The sequence below is a fragment of the Dreissena polymorpha genome, chromosome 7, assembly GCF_020536995.1.
Source record: "Dreissena polymorpha isolate Duluth1 chromosome 7, UMN_Dpol_1.0, whole genome shotgun sequence".
Lineage (NCBI taxonomy): Eukaryota > Metazoa > Mollusca > Bivalvia > Myida > Dreissenidae > Dreissena > Dreissena polymorpha.
The window spans coordinates 7,062,681-7,069,474 of NC_068361.1; positions in this window are offsets into that span (position 1 = coordinate 7,062,681).

The following is a 6,794-nucleotide window of genomic DNA, read 5'->3' on the forward strand; positions in this document are numbered from 1 at the left end:
GCATATGATATGAATGCGTTCGTATAATTTTTTTTGTGAAATTTAACAATATGATTCATTATCTAGCTACACTAAGTACACACAAATAACATTACAAAATATCGCACAGTCCTGCCATTGCTTTTGATTGGGGAGAAACGTTATAGAAAATGGGGTGATGCTTAAGTGTGGCGAATTTTTACATAAGTGTTTACAACCCATAAATCATATATATTACACCTCGGAGATATTGGGCCTTCTATATCTTTATGACCGGTTTCAGTCTGTAAAATGCGATAGAGAAACCTGAGAGTATATGGACCGGTCACTATTTTTGTATATGGACCGTTCGGGGTTACACACCACTAAATGTGCACTGTGTTGAAGCGTTTTATTAAACATCATTGACACTAATTTAGATTTAACAAGAGTAAAAAACAACAACTTAATTTAGAATAAACGACACGCTGACCTCAATGCAACGTTAACATCCAATGTTTATAACAATAAAGTCAAAACGATATTCACTTCCTTTTTCTATCATTTCATCCCCGTATTGAAACTTATTTTAAATCACACTATTTTATTGTATTCATATTGAAGTTTACATTATGCATGATAAACACACAATCCGAAATACGTTTTGTATTCGTTCGATTACACAAACAACTAACTGTTAAAAAAAAAACACGTCCGATATATCCTTAACATCCAGAGAATTTAGCTCCAACTGGACTGTTTCGTCAGAGAAGCTACGTCACACGATGCACGTCATCGTTTGCGCATTCAGTTGCATACAAAATAAAAGTACGGAAAGCCGGTACAACAATGTACACTGATACAGGAGACACTCTTCGTTGTAATATAAGAAATAGTAAACTCCACTTCGGTCCCAATGGTATTATAATGACCAGCCAGGCAGCCAAAAACTGTATATGGACCTCAGCCTACGGCTTGGGTCCATATACGGTTTATGGCTGCCTGGCTTATAACTAAAAGGCCAAAAGGACCTCAATGGGGTTTACTATTTCTTAAATATATGCTGTTAATAATGATTATGACAGCTATCAAGGTGATGATGATGATGATGATGATGGTGATTATGTTGATATAATGATGATGATGATGATGATGACGACGATGACGACGGCGACGACGATGAAGATGTAGACGACGTGGAAGACGATGACGATCATGAACATGATGATGATGTTGATGATGATGTGGATGAGAAGGAGGAGTTGGAGTAGGAGGAAGACGAGGAGGAGGAAGAGGTTCATTTTAACTCAAAACGGTCTTCAATCTTTTGTATATGGGGTATTGCAATGGGAAACGAATATCCTGTGCGAAGTCAGACAAAGTGAGCACAAAAATCTTCGACATATGTTAACTGTGCGTCTCAATTTATGTTATATAGCAGCAATTATTAGTTTATATGATCAAATGTACAATTTAAATTTATATTCGATATGAATACATCAAAAAGGAAGTTGTCTGCGTAATGTTAAATTTCCATTTTAGTTTCGATTCAAATTTAAGATTGTTTATAAGTGAATGTAAAACTCTATTTCTGCGAATGAAAGCTAAAATAAATAAAATGTCTGCACAACATTAATATATTTTAAGCTTACATTTAGTTTCACTGTTAAAACAATTTTTAAACTTCTTCAGACAGATACCTTAACTTAAGCGTTGATTCATTTGTAACACGATTACAGTTATGTCTAAATCGAAGCAGGTTTTACCATGATTACTGCAATGTCAATCACGCATTAAAATCGCATCAATATAGCAAGTATAGTAAGCATTTCTTTCCTTGTTTTATTGAACCCAACGTTTACCAATACACACTTTCATGAACCTTAGCTTAGAGAAACAGTCGAATACCTTAATATTTGAATGCGGAACAATTCACATTTAATTGAAAGAATTGTAAAGAAGTGGCGTCAAATTTCAACGACCTAAATACAGTTGCTTTCAAACACAGTACTTGTAGATCGGCTTCGGTAGATTACTGAATTTCGTCAGTCGATGATGCATTCCGTATGGGATCTTCTATTCACATTCATTCATACCTAAATATGTAGTTATTCATTAGATGTTCGGTAAAATGTGTTGACGACAATTTTTACATAAAATCTACCGACACATATCGAAATTTCTGACACATATCGACATTTTTAGTGTCGAGTAGTGTGTGTGTATTTGTATAAATACTTCAATTGTTTTAGTATATACTCCGACATCTTTACGGTATACAATTCTTAACACGATTGAAACATTTGAAGTTTATTTGGTAAGTATTTCGTTATATAATTAAAAACAACTTGACTATTCGTTATTAAATAAACATATACATCAGAAAAGGCACGAATTAAAATGATATTTTATTAGGACAAGTGTCTATCTCTTGCATAAAATGAGGATGACTATGGAAAATGTATCCAGATATACACATACAAATCTTTTCGAACAGAAATATGGACGAAAAAAAACATATTGTGAATATTTACTCCCGTATCATGCCAGTATAATTCAGAATCATGTATACATAATTAGCTATAAATATTCACTATGAATCAATATACCATGACATACAGGATTAAATAACATATACAAAACTGTCCCAAGACGGCACGCTCTACTATTCTTCCGCTTTGCTTTTAATGTATAGTTTGTGTCAGTAACCTTATATAAGACCACAAATACATATTTGAAGTTGATAATCTATAGTTATTGTATAACATAGCTATATCATGCCAAAATCTGTCAACAAGTCCCTTATTAACATTATGTGATAACAGGAAAAAAATAACTATAATTACAATATACTTAACCATAGACTGCGTTTATATATCAAACCAATTATCGTTTAAATAGAAACACTCTTAACTCGAAAACATATCTTACAAGATCATGACTAGCGGACACTCTGCCCTGTGTAGGGAACCCTCTTAGTACATCACGTATTAAGCCTCCATCAATCATGTTTACAGTGCTGTAGTCAGATTCGTGACATCAGAGAACAGATGACTTTGCATCATAATCATGTGTAAATAGTAATATGTTGACGGTATATGCATAATAATGCATGCTCAAATATGCAGTTGTTTAACATGAAATCAGGAGTGTTAAATTTAACAAATACGATCATAATATATCATATAAATATGTGAACAGATCTTCATTTACATGTCTCCACCACCAAATCAGTGGACATGAAATAAGCGAACTACCGTTATTATACTTAAAAATGGCTGTTGTGTTTAAGTAATATTTCCTTGAAACGTGCGAATATGAATGCATCCGCTCCTTTCTTAACAACGTTCTATCTGCAGAAATGTATATTTTCAAGTTAGATAATAAGTATATATTTATAAGGATATTGCGTGCTTAAATTTGTGACTATCTGATGCGATCAATAGAATAAATGTTTAATTGACTGCATGCCTCTTTAATTCGTGTGTTTATCAATTCAGGCTGAATTTGTTGGTTTAAACACTATTTATTTAGTTCATTGAAAGTACATATAAGCAATACAATACAAACATACATATTATATTTGAGCAATATGCTAGGCAGGTAGACTTGCAGTATTGCTTTACATAAAGGCTGTAGAATACAATTGGACAGAATTGAGAAGTAAGCTCGAGGCTTATACTATGTCTCTCTTCTGTCAGTTAGAAGCGCTGCTGTAATGGTGTAAACAACCAAACGTATAACAACTATTTAAAGACATGTCAAAATTACGAACAATATATTACAGTGATAGATTATTGCATACTGGTTAGAAATGTAAAATTAATATAAACTATAATACAAAAATTATAACAGAGTAATGTAGATAGCATAAGAGCTAATAAGTGGAGAAGGAAAGGGATAGCAGTGGAAGAGTAAAGTTTCAGAATTAGAGAAGTTGCGGTAAGAAAGGAAGCAGTTGCGGGAACGGGGCATCGTTAGCAGAATATGGTTTGTTCCTGAGATAGAAATGGGTTAGAATCTATGGCTATCTCGGATGTAAGACTGAACATGTTTGAATATTAATGAATTTACTTCATATGAGCCGTCTTTAACACCGAAAAGAAGAAGTTGCAAAGTTATGGGTAAGAATCTAGACAGATTGTTAAAAAGGATAACTCTTTTTTCTGCATAAATGGGGCAATTGAAGAAAAAGTGATATGTGTCTTCAATCGCACCACATTGACAATATGGACTTTGTACAATGTTTTTTGAGTACAAATGTTCATTTAAACTGCTACAATGCATTCGTAAACGCGCATGTAGAATATTAGATGTCCGCTCCCCATCGTAGAAATGCTGGGGAATTATTTTCTTATCTTTACTAAGATTTGCTTTGAAAGCAGTGAGAGAAGGAGCCGTTCTCACCGATTCCGGTAAATTGTTCCATAAGTTTATAGTTGATGGTAGGAAAGATCGAGTAAAAAGTTGTGATTTGCATTGGATACTGCGAATGTTGTTAGAGTTACGAAGTGAATAAGCAGATCTTTCTCCCACGCTAGAGGGGATAAGTGTGCACAAGTATGGGGGTGCTAGTGAATTATACATTTTATAGAAGTGGGTAAGTTTATGTTTTGTTCTCCTATTTTTTAATGGTTCGAGAGCAGTTTCATTGTATAGGTTTTGCAAGGATGCCAAACGTGTCCCCCCGCTGATTATCCTTGCTGCTTCCTGTTGAATCTTCTCAAGTTCTATTTCATCTTGTGTATTAATGTTATCCCAGACTTTATCAGCGTATTCAAGAATTGGTCTAATAAATGTTGTGTAAATCGATAGAAGAGACTTTCTATCGAGCGTAAACTTGAACGTTCGCATTACATTGAGTCTTTGCCATGCTTTCTTCATGACTGATTCAATATGGTCATGCCAGGAACATGTATCAGAAAAAGTTAAGCCAAGATGCTTGTGAGACGAAACCTCAGTGATTTGGCAGTCGTTGAAAAAGAGAGGGGGATGGATTGGGCGGTTGATTTTTCTAGATACAACCAAAGATTCGGTTTTGGATGGATTGAAGGTTACCAACCACTTATCAGCCCAGGAATGAATTTTTGCAAGATCAGTGTTAAGATGATTAGCCGCATCAACAGGGTTGTCGACGATGATATATAGCGTGGTGTCGTCTGCAAATTGGCGAATTGGACAGTGAATATCTCGTACAATGTCATTTATATAAATGAGAAAGAGGAGGGGCCCTAATATAGACCCTTGAGGGACACCAGCGTTTATGGGTAATGGGTCAGATTGGCAGCCAGAGATTACAACACACTGGGTCCTCTCATGTAGGTAGTCTTTTAACCAAGATAGAAGATTGCCCGAGATACCACTAAGTCGGAGCTTGTGGATAAGTCCTTCATGCCATACTCTGTCGAAGGCCTTAGAAATGTCGCAAAAAACGGCTCGAACCTCTTTACCTTCGTCAAGGGTTTTACAAAAGGAGTGATACACAGAGACTAATTGGTTGACGGTGGAATCTTTTGGAATGAAGCCTGATTGAGATGGGGTTATAAATTCAATAGCCCTTAAATGGTTAAAGATATATTTGTGGAGAATTCTCTCGAGACATTTACTTAAAACACTTAAAAGAGAGATCGGTCTGTAATTTTCAACATCCTGAGGATCAGACTTTTTGTGAAGTGCACAAACAGTTGCTTCTTTCCAGCTCCGTGGGACCCTACCATTACTAATAGAAAAATTAAAAAGATTTTGTAGGGGACCTGAAATCTCGGATGCAATTTGCTTTAGAACTTGACTATTTATTTGGTCTGGACCTGATGCCTTTCCCGTTTTCATCACTTTAATGGAATCCAAGACATCTTGACGGGAAATAATTAGATCTTCAAGGACGGGGTAATCTGGCTCTTCGGAATGTAGGTTGTGCATATGCGTATTTGGTGTAGTTAAAGTAGATTGAGATTGGAAGAATGAATTAAGAATATTTGCTTTATCAAGGGGTGACTCATATATGGTGCCATTATGAATTAAGGGAGGCAACTCGTTTTGTGTGGTGTTTTTATTTGTGAATTTCTTTATTATTTTCCAGAAGTCGGATGATGAGTGTTGATTTTCACGTATAAGTTTAGCGAGATTTTCAAAGTGCACTTTTTTCGCTGATCTGACAAGATTATTAACAATATTACGTTGTTGGCGAAAGATGTGCCAGTGTCGGTCTAAATTAGTAGCCTTGGCTTTTTTGTATGCTCGTTTGCGGCGTCGGATTTCCTTACGAATATTAGTATGTAGCCATGGAGGATCGGCTGTTCTTATTGTAACTATTTTGTTCGGGATTGTAGCTTCGCAGAGACTGATAAGTTGACGTGTGAAATTTGAAGTGTATATGTCAATATTATTATCACAACAACTGTTCCAATCGAAATTCTGCACAAGTTGTCTTAGATTAGTGTAGTCCCCATATTTATATAACCATATTTTACGTTTAAAATTAGATCCAGCTATTCTATTGAAGTTTATGACGCAGTAGACTGGGCAATGAAATCGAAGTTGCTGGTTAAGAAAGGGTTCTCCAACGCCGCTTTTAAGCACTTTCAAGGAAGGTGTTACTATAAAAAGGTCAAGAATGGAATTCGAGGTTTCAGTAAAATGAGTAGGTTCTTTAATAATCTGTTTGAGATTATACTGTAAAAGAAGGGTCTCCATTTTGATCCTGCACTGTGGTTTATTCATGTCAAGATTAAAATCACCTGTGATAACAATGTTCTCAATACCGGTGTCAACGGCTAGTGAGATCGAATCGTTTATGCATTCTAGTAGATAAGGAGAAGAGTTTGGTGGTCTGTAGA